The sequence below is a fragment of the Mesoplodon mirus genome (genome assembly GCF_964341445.2).
Source record: "Mesoplodon mirus genome assembly, chromosome: 13".
Classification (NCBI taxonomy): domain Eukaryota; kingdom Metazoa; phylum Chordata; class Mammalia; order Artiodactyla; family Ziphiidae; genus Mesoplodon; species Mesoplodon mirus.
The window spans coordinates 81,555,072-81,580,203 of NC_138989.1; positions in this window are offsets into that span (position 1 = coordinate 81,555,072).

Sequence of the window (25,132 nt, forward strand, 5' to 3'; positions counted from 1 at the left end):
AGTGATGTTGTGTCTGGAGTGCCTCTGTGTTTAGTCAGAAAGGATAGGGAATCTGGCTAGGGAGAGAATATTTTAGGCAAAAAAAAAAAAATCTCAAGTAATCACAATACATGTTAAATCACAACACACAGAAGATACTATCTTTTACTATCAATATGCTTCCATTCCTTCTGTCTGAAGGGGGCATCAGGCACTATAGGTATAAGATTAGTAGTTGACATTTATTGTTATATGCTAAGCATTTTGCTTAGGTAATATACATGTTCTCATTTGGTCTTCCCAACAAACTTTTATGATTACACTGAGGTTTACATAGGCTAATTAGCTTGCATAAGATTATAAAGATATTAAATGTTAGACATAAGGAAAAACCCATGTCGCCCAGAGAATGAACATAAAAATATTTCAAAGAGCCTTGGAGGCCAAGCATGATTGGATCTCTGCCTACATTTCTAGCCTTGCCTCTCTGTGATCCCATATCATTGGCTCTCTTTCAGTTATCCAAACATTTGTAATCTTTCCTATGAATGCTTCAAAAGTGTACATTGAAAGGAAAATATCTGTAGTTATTTCTAAGATTTACTTAAAAGTTAGTCTTTAATTTTTTGATAGATTTAAATTCATACCTTCAAATTAAAAATCGAGCCCAATATTTTAAATTTAAATATCAAGTGTATTTATGAACTGTACAATTGTTTTCTGAAATGAAGTCAGTTTTATCATTAAAAAAAATAAAACTATGCCCAATTTCATATTGACTAATTTGGCACACAGCATAAATTTAGCTTCCAGTTTTCTTTTCTTTTTTTTTTTAGTTGTGGCATGCATGTGGGATTTAGTTCCCCAACCACGGATCGAACCTGGGCCCCCTGAATTGGGAGCGCAGAGTCTTGCCCACTAAACCACCAGGGAAGTCCCAGTCTCCAGGTTTTAACTAGATAATCTCTAGTTCTAATGTTATAGGCCATTGTATATATCAGTCATATATTTAGTATTGAGATCCAATTTTAAGAAATATTCTTATTTTTACTCAAGAAAAATCTTCACATAAACAGATTCAGAATTAAAGTGAGCCTTTGCCTAAAAATTAGATCAAACCTCAGGACTATTTACTCATTCTTTCTTATCTTATACCCTTTGTTTTGCACAAGTATTTCTAAGTAATGATTATGTCTGATTCACCACATTACATTCTGGAATTACAAAATGGTAAATGAAGGAAAAAAACATAAAAGCATTTGGACAGCAAGTGACAGAAGTTCAGAGAAAGGACTAAGGACTAAGGACATTAGAAAAAGGTAAGTGAAAAGGGTAGATATAAGCTGGTTTTTGGATAAACAGCAGAGAAATAAGGACAGAGGGAAAAGGAAAGTCATTCTGGGCAAGTCAAACTTCAGATGTAGGAGGTTGAAGAATCTAGTTTTAAGAGAGGAGACAGGAAGATGAAAACCTTCCCTTAAGGCTGCTTGAGACATCGGTGTTTGGGAAGACAAGACAGTGACATTTCCAAACACTCCTGGAATCAATATAACATTTCTGAGCCCCAGAGCTGATAGACACAGCAGCTCTGTTTGTCTCTTCTTCAACATTTAGTGTCTTCACCACTTAGGAACATTCCCACTTCTTTCCCACGCCTTAGAGAGTAATTACAAAGGTTTCTCCTTCAATAACAAGGAGGTTTTCTTGGGAGGAGGATGGGGGGGAGTACAGTGGGGGACAGAAAGGGCCTGCATTTCCTCAGTTCCAGACACTGTCAGACTTCCTGGACCATGGAACTATTTTGAGAAAAAATTCTCAGTCTGAGTTCGTGCTTCCAATATCATCCTCACCACCACCACCACCATCATCCCTGCTCCCACATTAGGTTCATCCTCTTCAGTACTACCAGGGTCAGCTTTCTAAATCTCAAACCTGAGCAAGTAATTGCCCAGCTCAGGATCCTTCAGCCCCTCTCCCCATATCACAAGGTAAATTCCAATCTTTACCATGGCAGGAAACATTTAGAAGGTGAGAGAGGGGCCTTGCTCCCTTGTTCCTACTGTGTGCCCAGTGCTGGGAGCAGGGCTGACATGAAGTGTGGTCCCCACAGACCCACTTAACCAGGTGATGGTGTCTTATCTCCCATGGCTCTTTGCCATCCCTGTGCTACATTCCTGAACCACTGCTGGTGGAATTCGCCAATTCCACAATCTCTCAGCCCCCTCTCACTTGTTTTCTCCTCTCTTTTTCCAGAACGCTCTTTGGTTTTCCATCTTTACGTTCTTCCTTAACCTCCACATCAGCATTTTTACACTTTGCTAATCCTCCCCAATTTTCAAGAATACTAAAAGGTTACTCAGTGAAGTTTTCCTTGATCTCCACATGTAATAAAATATCTCCATCGAGATTTCTACAAATTTTAATTATAGCACTTTCCTCATTGCCCTTAACATATTTTTCTATATCACACAAAAGCTGTTGACAGTCTTAAAGGCAGGGAATGCATTATTCATCTTTGTATGCACAACGACCAGCATAATCCTTGGCATAAAATTATTTTTCACGTAAAATCTTTTATAAATTATTATTAAACACAACTAAAGAACAATCTTTTCAAGACTCTCTTCTGTTATTGTTTCTGACTGACAAAGTCTTTTTTATCTCCTTCTAAAATGATAATTTGACATGAGAACATTTATTTCCTAGTTATATAACAATTACCCTCATTAATAATAGAGTAACTATTTGGTTTTTAGTGGAGTTTTAAAGTTGGTTTAGTCCACTGACTTATTTCTCTTTTACCTTTCTTAAGAAGAAAAGTGTCCAGGTGTTTCTGAATGAAAACAAACATGGGATATTTCTGTTCTTGGTTCCACTTCCAAAGAGCTGTGACCATGGACTTATTTGGATCTCAATTTCCTCATCTATAAATCAAAGACATGGACAGATGATGACTAAGAGTCCACCTAAGTGTAATATTCTACTATGAAAATTAAATAGAGTACATTGTAAATACTTTATAGAAGCCATGTGTGATTATAAACCCATGCATAATTTCCTGGTGGTTTTTTACTAAATATTCTAGGACTGCAAAAATATTCTGGATAAATATGCCAAAGCAGCTGGGGAGAATCCAGTTGGTGTATTGTCCATTTTTTCTTTCCATTTTTACATTCTATTATTTTAATCTAGTGAATCAGTTCATTTACACTGAAAAAACAATTTGTGATTATTAAGTTAATTTCTATTAGTAGAATAGCCACGTTAATAGTTTTTAAGTAATTTCTCTCATTTACAAAGAAAACGACATTTTCCAGTGATTGCACTATTTGATGATAACTTGAGTTTTGCCTACTTTACATGCTAGTGATAAAAAATATACATAAAGCCAGCTTTGTGTATATAAGAACAATTTCAGTAAGCATGAGTGTCTTCTGAAAATGGCACTTTTTTATTATGGGGAGAATTTTGCCTCACCATGTGACCTTATTTGAGATTACATTATGAAATGTGGCATGAGAGATGAAATAAGTGGAACTTGTATGACTTCTAATAGCCTTTCCAATAAAACCAGCAGGGAGCTATTAAACAATCCCATTTTACAAGTACATGTTTGCAGGAGAAATAAGGCTTCAGTCCTCATTCTCTATAGGCAACTCTATATAGGCAAGCTGAGAGATTTCATTAGTTTAATCCATGTAGGTTTTATCCTTCCAGTTTATAGAATTTCACACTCTTATTGGTATGCACAGTGCTCCAGAAAGTTCTGCTTCATTGGAAATATTTTCTTTGGACCTGGTTTATGAAGATTATACCATTTTTTAATATATTTATGGTTATTTGAGTTTTAAGTAAGGATATATGTTAGGTTAAATATTAACATGTTCCTGAATGTATTATTGAATCATAGATGCATATTGATCACTAATTTTTCATCATTACTCAGTGTAATATATTCAGTTTGTCTCATAAAGTATACTGGTTAGACTTTTAAACTCTCAAAGAATCTTTGTAACATTCATACCTCTCCTTTTTAAATAGCTTAAGGGGTTTTGATGGTAACAAAATACATATTTTTCAGAGAAGAAGGCAGAGTTGATTTAAAATAAAACAGAATTGCCTGTTGTTGAGTTCCTTTGTGAAAGGTCCAACTGGATGCAAGTGACTCTAATCAGTAGCTATGACCCTCCTTCCTAAAAGAGCCTTCTGCCACCTCTGCTTATTTTAAATTAACATTTTTTAATTATGATTTTCTGCAAAGATAAATATGTATGGACATTAATATAGCAGAGATCCATAAAATGATTACCCACATTTAACTACTGTAATGTGTATTCTCATGTATTTTCCATCTATTAAAAAAAGCTTTGTAGATATATTACTACAGACATTCTATACTGCCCCCATCATACCTCCTTCCATCTTTTCCCAGAGATGCTGAGAGAATGTATTTCTTTTCCTTCATGATTATGTGTATGTGTGTATATATATATATGTATACACACATATGTTTATAAAAAATATATTGTCAATAATATTTACGTAAGTTATTATATAACATGGTCTGATCATTTTGCAATTTTTTTTTTATTTACTTAAAATTATGTACTTGAAGTTTACTGATTTTGGTGAATATACCCTTTATTTCAGTTGATTCCATTGTTTGACCATGCTAAATTTATCCATTCTTTAATGGAAGAATATTTATTCCTTCCAGATTTTTACTACTGAAAGTATTGCTCATTGAAAATCTTTATGAAGTTCTCCTAAAACCGTGAACACAATTTTCTCAAGGGTGTATTTTCTCTAGTTGTCAAATTCCTGGGTCACGGGGTCATTGTTTTCTGCTTCTAAGCTTCTAAATGTGTGCAATAAACAAAAAAAGGGGGTGCACATTTTACCTTCATAATCTCTTCTGTGTCTTTGCCAAATAAATAAATGAATAATTAGTTTCAGATAACTTACTAGTGGGGAGATTGTAACTTTTCTGAGGCTAAGTGTAAAGCATTCCTCTCTGTGGTGACAAGTAAAGTTTATTTCTCCTTTAAAAATGTCCTTTACTCTTGCTTCATAAAAGAATAAAAAGCAGTGAGTTTTTCGAAGTGTAATGGACCCAAGCTGCAATCCTGCTAATAAGAAGTTCTTCACTGCTTTTTAGAACTGCAAAGTTCCTAATGCCTCTTCTTAGCACATGACTCTTACAAGCAGTTGCTTGACTCTACTCACCCTACATGCATAAAGGATTAAAAAAAAAAAAAAGCAAAGAGAAGAAAGGAAATAGCTTTTTCTAGGATTAGAATTCTTAATGAAAACCTGTTAAGTTATAATATCTGTTATAAAAACATATGGGAGTTAGAGCTAAGATATGTTTAGCATCTCCAATAATTGGTGTTTTAAACTGTAAAATTCAAAAGTGTAAAATGCAAATAACTGATTTGAAAATTGATGTATTTGAAGACTAAAATCTTAAAAATATACTGAATACATCATCAATTAAAAATATCACTTTTATCCAATTTCATTTTTTGTGTATCTTTTCTCTATCAATACATACCATGCTGATAAAGAGTATCAGAATAGTGTCCATAATAGGCAATTATTTATTTACCCATTCCATTGATGCATACTGCTTATATGTATACTTAAAAAAATAAAAAGACAACCATTTGTGATGATTAATTTTATGTGTCAACTTGGCTGTACCCAGTTGATTCATCAAACACATTCTTGATATTGCTTTAAAGGTATTTTTTAGATGTGATTAAGTTTAAAACAGTAGATTTTGAGCAAAACAAATTACCCTCCAAAAGGTGGGTGGGCCCCATGCAGTCGGTTAAAGGACTTAAGAGCAAAGATTGAGGTTTCAGAGCATGAAGCAATTCAGCCACAAGGCTGCGACATAGAAACCCCGCCTGAGTTTCCACCTTGGAGATTTCAGACTCAAGATGGCAGCATCAGCTCCTCCCTGACCTGCCAGCTCAAGCTTGCCTGCTTGTTCTAGAGATTCTGGACTTGCTAGCCCCACAGCACATAAGACAACTCCTTCAAATCTTTCTCTTTATACTTTTCCTTTCGTCTGAGTTTTTCTATATTTTCATTTTCTTTGTGCATACAGTCATCAGTTATAATGTCTGTTATAAAAACCTGTGTCTGGTAATTGCAACAGCCTGGTCATCTTGTGGGTAGCCTCCACTGATTGCTTGGTCTCTCCAGTATGAATCATCTATTTCTAGTGCTCATATGAGTAGTGATTTTGGATAGTGTGATGGTTAATTTTATGGGTCTTCATGACTGGGCTAAGGGATGGCCAGATGGCCAGTAAACCATTATTTCTGGGTGTTTCTGTGAGAGTGTTTACAAGAAAGATTAGCATTTGAGTCAGTAAACTAAGTAAAGAAGATCTGCTCTCACCGATATGGGTGGGCATCATCCAATCAATTGAGAGCCCAAACAGAACAAAAAGGTACAGAAAGAGTGAATTCTTTCCTTCTCTTCTTGAGCTGGGACATCCATCTTCTCCTGATCTTAGACATTGGAATGCCCAAGTCTCTGGATGTTGGACTCAGACTGACTTATATACTGGCTTTCCTAGTTCTCCAGCTTGCAGCTGGCATGTCACAGAACTTCTCAGCTTCTTCTCTGAGACAATTCCCATAATTAATCACCTCTCATATATTTCTCTATCCTATTGGTCTGTTTCTCTGGAAAATTCCAACTAATACAGATTGTATGATTGACATTGTGAATGATACATCATAAAGACTCTAGATACTGTTTGTTTTCCTTCTGAAGGAAATAGTTTGCAAGGTAATTTTAAAATATTAGCCCACAGTTAGCTTTTTAAATAGTCATTAACTTTATTAAAATTTTTATTAGCTTCAATTTTTAAATTTGACATTTTGATTTTAGATTTCTAAATTTTGACTTTTATTTTTCTAAATTAAGTGCTGAAATAGTATTTGTCTTGCTTGCTGGAGTCATCGACAGCCACTTAAATTCTGCACCCCACACGAGTACTGCATCTGTCTCTCCATGAGTCTCACCCATTCTCAGAGAAGAGGAGGTGTCTGATTCTGGCCTGGTTGTTATTATCGTGTGCCAGTGTGGTGGAACATTAATGCCCTGCCCAACTGGTCCTTGTTGATGCTAAAGGATTTCAATACCATGACCCCAGAGGATGAATGTTCCAAATGTAGGCTGAATATCTGTTCAGCTTACTATTTCTGCAGCTACCATTCCCTCTGCTTCTATTATTGGCACTGACACACATAAAAATGAAGTCATAAAGATCCTATCACTTTCCCCTATAGACTGAGGAACAGCTAGCTCATACATGGTATCAGAATTATTTAAGTTCTCTCCTGTCCGTGAACATCCTTTCTACCCCTCTTAACCTTGTAGAAAACAACTCATCCCTCCACTCTGATTTCTTCCCCCAAATTAACAACGTTTAAAAAATTGAAAATGGTATTCTTAATTGGCATCATGAAAAAATTCTACTCCAAACTGATATGCATGTTTCCTATATTCTCAACAAATAAACCTATGAACCCTAAAGTTATTTACAGTCATCACTTTTTTAAAGATATTTTTAATGTGGACCATTTTTAAAGTCTTTATTGAATTTATTACAATATTGTTTCTATTTTATGTTTTGGTTTTTTGGCCACGAGGAACTTGGGATCTTCACTCCCTGACCAGGGATCTAACCCACACTCCCTGCATTGGAAGGCAAAGTTCTAACTGCTGGACTGCCAGGGAAGTCCCCTATAGTCATCATTTTAAAGTTAAATCTTGAAAACAATGCCCAAATGTTCACTTTTCTAATATTAGTTGCAATACTACGGCATTAGCTTTTACTCCTTCTATTCCACCATTTCCCTACTTTTCCCCAGCATTATCATTTCCACTATTTAAAATGTTACATATAGAGAGAGGTAGCAGTCAAATTGCTTATGAAAAAGTATGCTTGTCTACTTATACATTACTATACATATTATCTTGCTCATTTACTCACTGTTCAATCTATTATTTGTGTACTCATACATCAGTCTTTTCATCTATCTCCTTTTTTTAATTTTTTTTTTCTTCTACTAGGACAGTGCAAATTTGGCAGCTAGTAGACTACTGAAAAGAATCATTTCCCAACGATTATGTTCTTTGTGACTTAGGAAAAATGACATCTCTTTACCTCTGATTCCTTGGATTAAACTTGGAAGTAATAGAGTCATCTTTCACATTTCTGTAGAAAATTAAATAAGATAATGATGTGTTAATATAAGACACATAGTAAGTGGTCAATAAAAGTTTATTTTCTTCCATTGTATAACATGTAACTCTATTCTGTTTGGAATTTTGCCATTGTTGTTTACTGACCTACTGTGATTCTGCCTCTGTCATTGCTTGTATTATCCAGAGAGTATTTAAATTGATAAATTTATCTTTTGCAACCTGTACACAAGGTATTGTATGCCATAGACTAATTTTTGACCTTCATAATGTAGCCAGGTTAATTACTATAATGAAAAACATTAATTTTGCCTACAATAAGGTGCTCAGCAGGAATGTTCCACCTAATAAATTGTGACATGTTATATGAACCTCATCTGGCATTTTGCACCCAATTCAAAGCAATTTCAGAGATGAATAATCCACAGTATATTTGAATATGTCTTTGCCAGTCACGATAACAATTCATGGTAAAGAACACTTTATAAACAAACAGTACATGGCGATTACTCAAAGTGATTTCAGTTTCCACATAAATAGTAAAAATAGGTTGAAGAATACTTCTTTGTCTCAAGAATAGATATGAAAGTCCTTGTTTAAAAATTAAACCATGTTCTAACCTTCAATGGTACTCCTGTCAACATTTTAAATATTAATATTTAATCACTGATTTAATTATTTTCCAGATGAATATATAAAACATGCATTAAATGGAAGTAAAACTGTCTAGTCCACTTTCACAAAATTAGATAGTCTTTAAGATATGTCTGGTTATGACTGTTAAAGGAGTTTATATGCAAGGTAATTTAAACTCTATTTAATGGATAAATACTTGGACCACTTTTTAAATGGTGAGTTAAGGAGAAATCCTTTAAATGGAGCTGTGTGTGTCAGGGAAGTCAGATAAAATATGTTATCTTCAGAAACATTTCAACCTTTAATCACAGGAAAACACAGCTTTGTAACTTCACTTTTTTATAAATTTCACCAATCAGAGAATCATTAGGGTTAATATGTAAGCTATTTTAAACACTCTGAAAACCGTGACAATCAGTAATCTTTACTGAGGTTGACTTTTCCTACTAATTTCTGCTTTAATAATCTCAGATCAGCTAATTTTTGATATGGATATGAGGCAAAATATTGTGACTCAGGGACACTAATAAAATGCACCATGGGCTTCCCTGGTGGCACAGCGGTTGAGAGTCTGCCTGCCGATGTCGGGGACACGAGTTTGTGCCCCGGTTCAGGAGGATCTCACATGCCGTGGAGCGGCTGGGCCCGTGAGCCATGGCTGCTGAGCCTGCACGTCCGGAGCCTGTGCTCCGCAACGGTAGAGGCCACAACAGTGAGAGGCCCGTGTACCGCAAAAAAAAAAAAAAAAAAAAGATTTTTTTTTGTTTTAACATGCAATATGGCAAATTTCATTAGTTAAGTTTAATGAAATCCTTGTTGAAGCCCAACTGGGTCATGATGTATTATCTTTCATACATTCTTTACAATCTAATATTTTGCTTAAGATTTTTGTATGAATGTTCTTGAAATTTATCAGCTTTGGGATTTTCCTTTATTTTGCTGTCCTTATTGTTTGTTTCAAGATGCTGATTAACCTCATAAAATATTTAGAGGAAATTTCACTATTTTTTCCCTAAATCTGAGAAAATTTGTATATGATTTGGATTATTTGCTGTGCAGACATCTGATAGAATTCATCAGTGAACCCAACTGTGTCTGGAGTTCTTTATGTGGAAAGATTGTTGATGATTGAATCTGGCTTTAGTTATAATTCAAATTTCCTTTTTTCTCCTTCCATAAGTTTTATTAATATTTTACCAGTGATTTTTAGATTTTTATCTAAATTTTCTTACCTGTTGCCATAAAGTGGTTCAAAATATGCTCTTATAACATTTTATCTGATTCCTCTTGCTCCATGGTCTCTTTGGGGCTCGTTCATGCTGCACCATCTCCTTGTATGCATAATTTTTTGAATTGAATTGCAGATATTCCGAAGATAAAACTGTAAGAAAAAAAATTGTTAGAACCTAAACGTTGCTGCATTCTACATTAGAGGTCAGAGGCGCTGGCAACCCTGAATTATCTTAATCTAAACAACTACTAAGAAGATTCTGATCCATGTAATCTTTAGACAAAACATTCCTAGTTAAAATTCTAGGCGTGTTGGTAGTGGGATGAACTAGGAGATTGGGATTGACATATATACACTAATATGTATAAAATTAATAACTAATAAGAACATGCTGTATAAGAAAAATAAAATAAAATAAAATTCAAAAAAAAATTCTAGACATTTTAACAAGATTTTCCACTCAAGAATTTGTTCATATGCCATGAACTTCAATTTTTGTTCCTCTTATCCAATGGATGCTCTGATGAATTCTCTTTTATCTGGCTTTTCTTTATCTCTCATAATATTTTTTTGTTTATAGTCTATTTTGTCTGATATTAGGATAGCTGCTTTTGTTTTCTATGGTTGGTTTGTATATTTTTCTCATCATTTTACTTTCAATCTGTTCATATCTTCAAATCTGTAGTGTGTCTCCTACAGCAGCATATAATCAGAAATTGATTATTTTAACCATATTGACAAACTCTGCCTTTTGACGATTATTTAATCCATTCACATTTAATGTTATTATGTATATAATTGGATTTATGGCTCGTAGTTTAGTTTGTATTTTGTATATATCCTGTTCTTTATGTTCCTCTTTCAATAACTGCTTTCTTTTGCATTAAGTGAATATTTTCCAGTATAACATTTTAATTTCTTTAATAAATAAAGGAGGAGGAGAAGGAAGGGGAGGGAAACTCCACACTCTTTAAATGTAGAGATGTTATATTTTTTTAACTAATCTTACTCCTTGTTCTAACTCTGATTATCCTATTTGTCTGTTTCTTTCTAAAGGATTCAACATTAATATATATTATCTTTAAAATGGTTCAAGTGAATCATACACCCAAAGTAAATGAGCTCAAGTCAATTAATTTGAAAACCCTGGAGTTGTTGAAAGACACATAGTTTTTCTGCCTTTAAAATGTTCTAAGGAACAAACCTAGGTAGCCTTATAGAGGAGGAATTTTCTCTTAATGTGCTTCAACTTGCATAAGGAGAGGTCTCAGTGCAACTGACCAAAAAAGCAGCAAGACCAAATAGTTCATGTGATGTGTCCAACAGTCTGTAAGGATCCTCAGTTGTGATAGGGTGCTGATTTGGTTGTCAAGAAGCCTGTTTTGGTTTCCCAGAGAGAGGTAATGGATCTGAGGCTACCACTCCATTGGCTCAGAAGCGCAGCTAGTAATACTTTACTCATAAGATCATCTTGGGAGAAGTAAACTCTTATCCATGATATATTTAAGCAAATATTGACTCTCTTGCTTTTTTTCTTAGATGTTTAATGTTATTTTTTATTTCAACTAACTTTCAAATGCAAATATTTTCAAAACTTTATAACTCACATTTAAGCCACAGCTTATTTCAAATCCCTTATAAAATCTATCACAGCTTTGATTTAAAAGTCAAAGATTGGGCTTCCCTGGTGGCACAATGGTTGCGAGTCTGCTTGCCGATGCAGGGGACACGGGTTCGTGCCTCGGTCCGGGAGGATCCCCCATGCTGTGGAGCGGCTGGGCCTGTGAGCCATGGCCGCTGAGCCTGTGCATCCGAAGCCTGTGCCCGCAAAAAAAAAAGTCAAAGATTATATTTAGAGAATATATATTAAAAGAAATGTAGAAAAAATTTTAGACATATACAGTAGTTAGGTTTTGTATTTCTCATATTCTTTAAAGCAAATGTTATCAGGTATATTGCAGTCATGATATAAATAGTATACCAAGGATTGGAAAATGAAAATATTGCCAAATAACAAACTGATTCTTGCTTGTTTTAACATTATTACATGCATTAGAATCTTAAAAATCAATCTGATAATGAATCAGCCACAAGGTTGGTCTTAATTCAGTCTCCTGCAAGAAAACATAAATGAAATATAATTCATTTAATCTTTATTTACCCTCTTTTACCCTTTAAAAAAATGAGAGGAAACTTCTATTTTAACTCTTCTGGCTTAGTATTTTAATTCAATAACAGAGTGAAAATATATGTAAATTAGTTAAATACTCGTATGGATTTTTAAATAAACATTGGCTCTAACCTGAGTATTTCCTCATTGACATTAGTGCAGTTTACCCTGTTAAAAGCTACACTAAATTCTATGTCTTCACTGCATTTATCAAGTTTACTCCTTTCCAGGTCACTAGCCCCTCCCGAAATTTTTATTACTAAATTACCTTGATGAAGTGATGCTTAAATGTCCCTATGGTACTTTCTGAAGTTATGAGACTAATTTTCATTCAGACTCACATCATCATCTATCAGACTATCTCTTGAGAATCTATTCTAGCAAATACACACACATACACAAAGTGCCTCAGGCTTTGCAATATTTCACATAGATATCCTAAGAGGAAAAAAATATTGTTGTCATTAAGAAAAATGGAGGGGACATTTCCCACTACAATAACTATAAAGACATTTTAAAAATAAGCAACAACAGAGCTCTGAAAATATAGTTCATATGCAGTGAAAACAAATACCAGCATACAGTTCTGATATATGTAAGAAATATACACTGAAAAGAAGATACATGATTTATACCACCTTACCCAGAATTTATATAATAGCATATTTAAGATTTGTTCCATAAGATTCAGAATGTTTGCAGCACAATATTAAAATACTTTGTACCTTCCTGATTCTTGACTTAGAGACCTAGGGTCTCTAACCACTAAAATATTGAATTATCATCAGTCTACCCTGCAGGAGCTTATTTATGAAGCATCCCAAAACATCAAACTCCTTTCACACTCTACTTATCTCTGTTGTTCCTACAGTTTTATAATATTGATTATAATCAGCAACTCCACAAAAAAACAACTAGGCTAAAAGCAAAGGGCAAGGTGAATTAAAGTGGTACATTTGTTATTTTAGAAGGTTTCTCCCAACTGTTACCATGCTCTAAAAGATTGAGAATGTGGAGCAGATTCAAGGGGGAAGAACCCCACTATCATGACAAATATCATAGTATGTGGTGATGTGTATGATTAGACAAATCTTGTGAGTGAGGTTAAAGGAGGATTTCATAAACAAGACACAAACATTACTAACCATAAAGGAGAAAATGATAAATGGAGTGGCATAAAATGAATAACTTCTCATCAAAATACATAATTAAGAAATTGAAAGGACAAACCACAGACCAAGAGATGATATTTTCACATGTGCCTAATAGAAGACTCACAAAGAACTTCCAGAAATCATAAGTAAAAGCCAGCTGAGCTAATAAAACAATGGGAAAATGTCTTAAACATATATTTATAAAAGAAGAGATCCAAATTGCCAATAGAATGAGAAAAGTTGCTGAAACTCATTAGTCATGACTAAATCTAAATATACCCATTCCTATGACTCTGTAAATTGACTCCTAGGTATACAGCCAAAAGAAAATCACACATATGTATCTAAAGTTATATATGACTCAGATGTCTATCAACAGAAGAATGGATAAAAAAATAAATCATTGTACTATCTTAGTCAGCCTCGGCAACTATAACAAAAGTAACTTTGACTGAGTGGCTTAATCAACATAATTTTATTTCTCACAGTTATAGCGGCTGGAAGTCTAAGATCAGGGTGCTAGCACGACTGGGTTCAGGTGAGAACCCTCTTCCTGCTTCACAGCCATCTTCTAACTGATCTTTACATGTCTGGGAGATAGAGAGCTCTGATCCCTTCACCCCCTTATAAGGGCACTGATTCCATCATGGGACTCCACCCTCATGCCTTCATCCAAACCCAATTACTTCCCAAGAGCTTCACCCCCAAATACTATCCCATTATGAATTAGGGCCTCAACATATAAATTTTGAGACTCATAAACATTCATTCTATAACAGATATATTTATACAAGGGAAAACCTCACTTAATGAAAATAAATGAAGTATGCTTACATGTAATACTTGCAGCTATAATTTTGAGAATAAGACGTCAGATATAAGAATATATATTATAATATTCCATTTGTATAGTGTACAAAATAAGAAAAAGTTATCCATGGCATTATAAGTCAGGTATTTTCCATTGGAGGCTAGTGACCAGAAAGGGCACAAATGTAGGCTTCTAGGATTTCCTCATGTTCTTATTTGTATTCCCTAGTTACGTTTATGGGTGTCTTTACCCTGAAAATTCTTTAAAAGCTTTATACCTATAATCTGTACAAACTTTAAGGCTTTGTTACAGGACAGTGAAAGATGACTTTTAAAACACTTAGGGAATAAGGACAAAAAAGATACAACCACTGTCAAAGAGAAGTGTCCTTTAAAAACTGAGTTTTTAAAAAGTTCCAAAACCTTCCCTTCAACAGTATAATTGAAAGAGGGTTATCGTGTGTTGACTGACAGTAGCCTTAACATATCTCAATATTTCAAGAATTGGAAATGAGGAAAAATATTAACATTGGCCTGTTGGGGGAAAAACACTGTGCAATTATTGAAAGTAAGTGATTAAAGGAAAGTTTCCCTAAAATAATATTCTGAAAAATCAAGAAGAAAACCGCAGGAAGTTCTTTGGAATCCTTAAAAAATTATACAAGGATGTGTTCACTTTATAATTAATGGAGAAATCCAAGTAGCACAGATTGAGATGAGAAGGCATGGTTTGAAATAAAAAGCAATACGGGGAGATAAGAAAATATTGTAAGGAAACTAAAAGTTCAAAATGCAGAATGAAGTTTAACTGAGAGTTGGAAGATTATTAAAATATAAAAAATGTACTCAACACTGTAGAGGATGAAATTTACTACAGAGGAAGAAGAGCAAACAGAAGCAACTGATGAGAAAGTAAGAGATATTAAAGTGGGGGAGGAAAATGCCAACACATATATAATTTATATTCCCAGTGGAATGACTAGATCAAATAAAGCAAAATAAGCTCAGGCATGTCCGAGGAAAAGTTCTATGCTAAAGGAAGCCATCTCTTAGGAAAATGAAAGGATGGCACTTCATTGATAAAAATTAGATGTAAAGAGTGCATCTAAAGATATCATTAATAATTATGAATTGTATATACAAGCTGGGAAGAACCCTATAAACATTCTGTTAGATGTATTATTTATTAAAATTGGGGAGAAAGCTTGGGTATACCAGTGTCAAAGTTCTCCATGCAAAACTGTCATAAGACAATGGGTCAATGCATTCAGCATTTGAAGAGAAATAATATTACAAATGAAGAATATAAAATTTAGGCAAAGTTTCATGTATGTTGGTGAGAAAGAGACACTTTCAGATACAGACAATCAAAAAGTAGAACACACATACCATCCTCACAGGGGGAAAGAGTTCTTAAATCTTACAATCAGCAGTAAGGAGAAAAGGCAATATTAATCATCAAAATAGAAAAATCACTGTATTAAAAACTAACTGTGAGCACAGAAAACACTTAAGATATGAAAATCTGATTAAAACTGAGTCTTGAGAATAACTGCAAATGTTACAACAAATTTTGAATGAAAATATACATGAGAAATAATATGTGAAATTATAAAGTAAACTAAAAACATAAGTTTGGTTGTATTGAGAAAATAAAGGTAAGTCCTATGGAGGGTAATTGGCATAAGTGAGCTAAATTCCCATATGTTCTAGCAGGAATTCTTTACATGAATTATAAAATTAATGACGGAGGAAATGGTAGCAGGAAGACATTCATTAGAAATAGATGATTAGACATAATCACATATACATAATTAACATACTTACAATTTATATTATCATTGATGGAATGATGTCAGATATAGCAAAATGAACAATTTAAGATATATCTGAGGAAAAGTTCTTATGCTAAAGAAAGTCATTTCTAAGCAAAATGAAAAGATGATCTTTCTTTGATCAAAATTACATATAAAAGTTGCATCTAAAGGCTCAAAGATTTATGTATTTTTTAAAAATACATAAGGGACATGACATATAGCAGATGTCATGAATAGGATTCTCTGGCTTCCTGAATAGTCCTAAAGGCAGTTCTAAGAGGCCACCTTTAAGGATAACAATTACAGTGCCTACTGAAGCAGCCCTTCTTGAATTCTGTCATTACATTATTCCGAGTACTATGCATATACATAAGACATATGTTTTTAAATTACATATAAATACATACATAAACTGTATATATATTTAAAACTACACTATGTTTACATATTTAAACTATATATATATATATACTTTTAAACTATAAATATGATTTGAAATATGTATGTGTAGTTTTCAAACATTGTTTCTCTACTTTTCACATAATCTAATTTGGCATTTATCCTGAATTTCAAATGCCTTTCAGTCTAATCAGTTCAACAATTTGTCATCATATGTGACTTCACATGTCTAAATTTTTGCCATTCCCATAAATAACAATGCTATTCTTCCAGTAAGTTCAGGTAAGAAATCTCAGTTACCTTTAACTTACTTCTCTTCCAGAATTCCCATAATAAATCAATCATGGGCAATACTTTCTAATTTTTTTTGGGGGGGGAAGGGTTTCAAATGAATAATGTATTTTAAAAGAACTTATTGATTTGTAATTCAATTTGAGAAAAACTGTTTTAAACACAAGATATTCAAAAAATATTGTGACAGCCATCCAAATTCCATTAGCTGGGATTAAGTTTTATCACACTGCTTCTAGAAATTTTAGAAAAAGTTAATCATTGCATAATAAGCCAATCTTCCCTTGAAATAGCACTCATGTTACTGAATGCAAGTTCGTGTGCCTGACACACAGTGAGGCCAGACAAACCGAAATGTCAGAGTTTGGATCAGAGAAAGGTTTATTGAAGGGCCATGCAAGGAGACAGGTGGCTTGTACCCCAAAAAAGCCCAGACCTGGAAAGGTTTCAGTAAAACACTTTTAAAGGCAAGGTGAGGGAGGGACGTGGTTAGTTTTTGCAAACTTGTTGGTGTTGGTAGGTCAGGTCACAATGTTCCTGTAAACCTCCAACAAAACAAATGTTATTCTCTGTTCTGCAACTTTTAAATCTCTATATGAATGGACTCTTAAAGATCAGAGCCCTGAGAATAGGCTATCCTGTATATTTCATGCGATAGGCAACTTGCTTTTACAAAAGGTACAGAGCCAGCATGACTAAGCACAGGCAACAGAACAGATCTAATATGGAGTCAGATTTGTTCTTCCCTATTACACTCATAGTCCCTTCCCTCTTCTTCAATCTCTAGTGAGTCTAAATTATTACACCCTACTTATTCTATTACTCACAATTTTTAGTACATGTCTTTAAAATTTTACATAAATGCTACTATTCTACAAGATGTTTTTGAAACTTAAAATGTTCATTCAAATCGTTTTTTTTTTTTTTTTTTTTTTTTTTTTTGTGGTACGTGGGCCTCTCACTGTTGTGGTCTCTCCCGTTGCGGAGCACAGGCTCCGGACGCGCAGGCTCAGCGGCCATGGCTCACGGGCCCAGCCGCTCCGCGGCATGTGGGATCTCTCCGGACCGGGGCACGAACCCGTGTCCCCTGCATCGGCAGGCGGACTCCCAACCACTGCACCACCGGGGAAGCCCCAAATCGTTTTTGAGATATCCCTCATTATCTATTTATATAATTAGAACTTATTAGCTAGTATATTTTTGTGTGTGTATGTATTTCATTTTAACCTGCATATAACTACATCTATATCTATTCTCCAATTGATAGTTCTCTGTGGTGTACCCATTTTTTTCCACTATTAGAAAAAAACACTTGATGAGCAATCTTGGAATTTTCTTATACACATGTGGAAGTTTTCCTGGTTAATATATCTAGGAGGGTTGATACACTATTAATGATGTACAATATTTAGTATTGAATGATTTAGTATTGACTATGACAGACATGTACCAATGAAACTAGATTATTATGCATAATCCTTTCATCCAAAGCATTGATAGTCTTTAATTATATAGATATTATCTTCCTGGTAACTAATAATAACAATCAGCATAAGCTAGGTATAATCAACTATATAGCTGGACACATGGCTGGCCATCTGAAGACTATATTTTCAACTACCCTAGGAACTAGGCATGCCCCTGTGATTAAGTTCAGGCCAATGGGATGGGATGTGAGCAAGGTACAGTACTTTGGTCCCTTTCCCTTTTCCCCAGGGTTATGGTAAGAGCTGACATCCATAATGGGCTAAGAAATAGAAGCCACAGGTGGAGAAGGTAGAATTGCCCCACAGAGCCCATTCTGCTAACATCAGACCTCTATGTGAAAGAAAACACAAACTTCCCTTTGGTTTAATCCACTGTTTTTGGTGATCTCTTTGTTACAGCACATTAACTGGTACCACACCTGATATAGACATTCCAATACGAACTTCAAAGGCTTAAATTTCAGTAAGAAAACCAGTTTCAGTAAGAAATCCTTCTCAAAAGGATTCTGGCACTATGTTACACTTCCTTCACTTACTAAAGAAAGAAAAGGTGCTTGAGTCTCCTCGTGGTCTATTTTCTAAACTGAAAGTGTCCTGTACACTTACTTTTTCACTCTTACTGTCTGGTTCTGCCACAATGGTCACTGAACTTGTACTCTCCTGGCTGAGATACGAGTAACCAAGAATCAGAAAAAAAAAAATCTTGTTTTGTGTATATTTCTTGTTATTTCCCTCTACGTGGCAGTCTATTACATAATTTCAGCCCCACAGTGTTCTCTTGGGATGCCAAATCATATTTTCATGTCCGTATTCAATTTAAAAATATGCAATTTATGATACTTAGTTTCTTATCCTAAAGCAGTTCATTCAGCACAAGTGGGCCTGGGTGTGTAACATCATCTGTATATAAATAACTGAGAGAAATGTTCCTAGTTTATTCCTAAGAAATGTTGATTCAAAGTGCTTAGAGGTGGGTTACCTCAAGGATGCAGATGTTTTGATCTTTAAACTGCTGACACCTGGCGCTGCTAAGCTTATCCATATGCCACAGTGAGATTTAATGCATCTAATCCACTTGCTCATTTTAATAAAAACATGACTGTTAGATACAGATTATTTTTAAATGATAAATTTGCAATCATTTTGAATGATTTCATATTTCTATTCAAATGTCAGCTCACAAATGATGACTTTCCTAACCACCCCACCTAAAAGAGCATTCTGCAGAGAACACTCTCCTCCTAATTGGCTTTACTTTTATTCATTATACTTGCATTATTAGTATTATTTTAAATATGTCTGTGTCTTAAAAAACTAGAAAGTAAGCTCCCACCCTTGTAATTTAAGTTCTATGAAGTCAAGTATATGGTTTTTACAGCAATAGTCACATTAATTGAAATAGTAGTTGGGATATAAAAGCTAACAAAAAAATGTTTCAAATTGATTAATGAACTGTCTGAGTTAATTTTTCAGACTTTTTACAGAGCAGCTTTAGGTTCACAGCAAAACTGAGTTGAAGGTTCAGCAATTTCCCACACACCTTCTGCCCCAACACATGCATAGCCTCTCCCATTATCAACTTTACTCACCAGAGTGGGACATTTGTTACAATTGATGAACTCATGTTGACACATCATAATCACCCAAAGTCCATAGCTTACCTTAGGGTGCAGGCTGGGTGTTGTACTTTCCATGGGTTGGGTTATTTTTTATAATTTTTTTTTCTTTTAGATTAAAACAAGAACAGATCTTAACAGGGACAAAGTAATGACTATTAATCAACTATAACTTGATACATTTTAATTTGCTAGATATTAAATTTTGCTAAAATGCAGTATTTTTGAATGACAAAAAGTTATTGCTGGAAAGTCATCTGTTTGTAATCAAATCTCTGTCTTACATTGGTAGCTCCTAAACTTGATCACAACGTTAGAATCACCTGGGGATATTTTAAAAGCAAGCACCACTTCTTCTCAATTCCAACCAATTTAATCAGCACCTCCCTAGGTGTGGTTGAGGTATTGATAGATCTTAAAACTCTCCAGGTGATTTTAATGTATATCAACAAGTGAGAAAAACTGGCTTAAAATAATCTCTTTATCCCCTTTACTGCTCAGTCTATGTTAAATTAGAATTTACCATATTCATCCTGAGTCAGATGCAAAATCATCCAGATGTCATTTCTCCCCAACCGATTATATAAACTTAAGGCAATCCTCATTGAATTCCTAATAAGGTATTGTTGTTTAACTTTTATTTTTATATTTATTTGTAAATGTATATGGAATATCAAAAAACCATATAGACTACTGTTCATGGGAAAATTGTTTTAACTCTAAAAATTAGGGATAACAGAAAATCAAAAAAGAAAATGGATAAATAAATATTGTTATATTCACTGTTACAGTTATCTATTTGCACATTAAAAATTAGCCCAAAACTTTGCAGACTAAAGCAACAAACCCTCATGATCTCACATGTTTTGTGGGTCAGGAGTTGGGAAGCAGATTAGTTGAATCATTCTGTTTCAGGGGTCCTTATGAGGTTATAGTCATGCTCTTGGCCAGTAAACTCCCCACATTGCTATAACATAAAATATCTTTAAGCTCTTGAATAATTTAGTTAAATAAGGAACAACAAAAGAGGAAACACAAGAGAGCACAATATAAATACAAATAATATTCAATAAAATTTAAAAATGTAAGTTATAAAATGTGACTGAGTTGAAATTTTATTAAAGTATAGACATTTAAGGATAAATTTTTATATGTTTATGTGTGTGTATATATATATATGTATATAAATACACACACACGTCATCACATCCTTTATATAAGAACTTTAAACAAGAATCACACCTAAAAATCATTTCTAATTAAGGTCAAATATAAGGAATGAGCAAGAATATATAAAACAAGTGCCCAAACAAAAGGATACTGGCAATATTAATATCAGATATTATAAAATTTAAAGTCAAAAATATTAAAGTTAAGGGCTTCCCTGGTGGTGCAGTGGTTGAGAGTCTGCCTGCCAATGCAGGGGACATGGGTTCGAGCCCTGGTCTGGGAGGATCCCACATGCCGCGGAGCAGCTGGCCCCGTGAGCCACAATTACTGAGCCTGCGCGTCTGGAGCCTGTGCTCCGCAACAAGAGAGGCTGCAATAATGAGAGGCCCGCGCACCGTGATGAGGAGTGGCCCCCACTTGCCGCAACTGGAGAAAGCCCTTGCGCAGAAACGAAGAACCAACACAGCCATAAAAAAAAAAAAAATTGAAGTTAAATTACAGTGTAATATATTAATAATAAAAGGATAAAACCTTTTGTGATCTTAAAGATTAAAGGAAAATTCTTTTGTATTTTATACAGAGGCAAATCTTAATGTGAAAAGATAGAAAATTAATGAATGTTCCTTATATACAAAGCACAGGTGGTATAAAAGTAAAAACTTTTATAAATAAAGGAAATGATTAATCCAATGATACTGATAGAATTTATGACACCTTCCTCAGATTCCACAGAGAAAATTAGTAAAAACTAAGGATTTAGGAAGATTTGAATAATAAAAACCACCATAAGCTGTCATCAATTTACAAAGAATATGCATTGTTTTCAAACACTCAGAGAACATTTCCTAAAATAGAACATGTATCAGGCTACAAAGAAAAGACACATAATTACACAAAAAAGGAATCATATAGGCCACTCTTATGCTCCAAAATGCAACAAAAATAGCAATTAAAAACACATTGTCTCTCCCACCTTGCCTCACACCCACCCCGCTAAAGAAATCTCCATCTTCATTTGAAATCATATATATTCTAGGTTTCTTTCAGCATGTTTATTACATCTGGAAATCAAAACTAAAATTGCAGTTTTTTAGCAATGAACAAAAGTGAAGGTATAATTAAAACCTGTGGAATATGAAAAAAAATAAAGGAAAATTTCTTGCAACTAATGCCTTTATTGGAACATAATAAATATTTAAAACAAATGAAAGACAAATACAACCCAAGAATCAAGAAATATAATTAAATAATATCCTAAAATTTTTCAGAAGAAAGGAGAAATCAATGAAACACAAAACATGTGGAAAACTGAAAACTGGTTTCTAGAAAAGACTAGTAAAGTCTTTGGAAAGTTTCATCACAAGAAAAGGAGAGAAGACTGACATAAAAACAATTAGGGGTAAAACCAGGGATGTTAAAAAATAGGGAGCAGAATCTAAAAATTAAAAGGTAATAATGCATAAAATTATATGAATTTTTTTTAGTAAAAATGTTCACTACCAAAATTGTTTCAGAAAGAAGTAGTAAAGCAATGTAAACCAATAACCACAGGAAAAATGGAAAAGTCAGTTAAAGCATAGTGTCATTCCTCCCTCAAATAAAAAGTGTTTCAGTCTCAAAATAAATTCAAAGAAACAGTTAATCCCTTTGTGCAAGGGCAGGACAAAATGAACTATTTTGAAATATGCCAGAGTATTCTGTTCTTAACAACGGCTGTCCCCAGGAGAAACCACTTAACCAGAACCTAACCTGCTGGAGGTCCATCAGAACCTAACTGACCTTGGGGCTAAGGGAAGGGAAATTCTCAATTCCAACCCATTCCAGACATTTTATCCACCTGAGTTATGTATGGGGAAGCGGGTGCCAAGAAGCAAGTGTGAAGTTCACAGTCCAAAGGCACAAGCTCACTGAAAGACTGAGACCCAATTGCAGGACTATAAACACTTCCCCTTCCCCACACCTCACCACCACATTACTAAAGGCCTGTTTACAGCAGTTCCTTTCACATAGTACATCACATTCAGCTATCAAGAAGAATCACAAGGCATACTAACAGGCAAAACAAAAACCACAGTTTGAAGAGACAGAGTAAGCATCAGAACCAGGCTCAGATATAATCAGAGATGTTGGAATCATCAAATCAGGAATTTAAAACAACTATGATTAATATTATTGGTAAGGGCTTTAATGGATAAAGTAGACAGCATACAAGAACAGATAGGCTACATAAGGAGAGAGAAGAAAATCCCAAGAAAGAATAAAAAAGAAATGCTAGACATCAAAATCACTATCACAGAAATGAAGAATGCCTTTGATGATTTTACCCAGACTGGATGTTGTCAAGGTAAGAATCTCTGAGCTTGAGAATATCTCAATAGAAACCTCTAAAAGTGAAAAACAAAGAGAAAAAAGACTGAAAAAAAAAAAAGACAACAGCACATCCAAAAACTATGGGACAACTACAAAAGATGTAACATGTGAGCACTGGGAATAACAGAAGCAGAAGAAAAAGAGAAAGAAACAGAAATATATTTGAAACAATAGTAACCAAGGATTTCCCCCAAGTCACAGATCCAGGAAGCTCAGAGAACACCAAGCAGAATAAATGCCCAAAAAACTACACTTAGGCATCTCATTTCAAACTGCAGAAAATCAAAGATAAAGAAAAAATCCTGATAGAAGCCAGAGAATTTAAATACCCAATAACCAACCTATAGAAGAGCAGAGATAGGAATTATGTCCAATGTCTCAGAAACCTTACAAGCAAAAAGAGAGTGGAGGGAGATATTTAAAGTATTTAGAGAGAAAAACCACCAAGAATTATGTGTTCTGTGAAATCATTCTTCAAAAGTAAAGGAGAAATTAAGACTTTCTCAGATTTAGAAAAATAATTGAGTAAATTTAATGCCAGTAGACCTGAAGTTCTTTAGCGAGAAGGAAAATAAGATCAGGATGTTGGATCTACATAAAGTAAGGAAGAGCATCAGAGAAGATATAAATGAAGGTAAAAATCAAAACTTGTTATATAAAAAAAGGAAAGACTCCTGACTCAGCTTCTGAGATTAACAAGACCTTAACAGAGAAATCAGCCAAAGATTACCCACACTCAAAATAAAAATGAGAGATTGTATTAATTTGTAAACATATAAGTAGATGTCTTAAATAAATTTTAGCAACTGTTCAGCAATATATTAATATAATGAAACATGTTACTCAAGTTTGTTTTATCTGAGGACTGTAAGGAAGTTTCAAGGTTTTGTAATTTGTAATGTAAGTAATGTTTCAGTACTTTAACAGGTTAAAGTTGGGGGGGGGGAAGAAGCTGATAAAATGTAAAAAATCTAACCATCTGGAACAATGCTTTAAAAGATATCTAAAAACTGTAATACTCTCATTAAGAACAAGACAACTAAATATATATAAATAAACAGCTCTCAATACTGAAGAAACTAAAATATATTTTCCTATTTTGAGAAAGAGTAACCACGTCAAATGTTATTCTTAAACACAATAGAGAGAATACACTCTTAATTGTTGAGAGGAATTAAAAAAAAGATAAACCACAATTTCCATTTTAATGCAATAAGAAAAATGTATAAGTCTTGGTAAGGGATAAAATTCATTATTTTGAGACAATATGATTGTCTATTTAGAGAAGCTCAAATAATTAACAAACTATGAGAATAAGATTAAAGTAATATGTCAAGACAAGAGGAGCAAATCAACATTTCCTTTTACACCAATGGCAAACAATTAGAAGCTTTAAATATGAAGTTCGCATTCAGAAAAAAACAAATTTTTGAACTCCAAAATAAATACATAAAAAATATAAAAAAGAGCCATAAAATTTGACTGAAACTCACACAAATGTTCACCAAGCCAGAAAATTAGGATTCATCTCCATTGCTTCCTCTCCCTCACTTCTGCAACCTAACCCCTTGCCATGCTTCCTCAATATTACCTCCCAAACAATCCCCAAGTCTTCCCATTTCTCTCCATTTCTAGCACCACACCCCTAGTCCAAGGAATGCTTCTTCATCACCATCATCTGATCGACTGCAAGAGTTAATCAGGATAAATTGGGAACTTCCCTCTCCTCCCTACATTTTCCATACCACAGTTGGGTAGTCCTGGGTGCCTCAA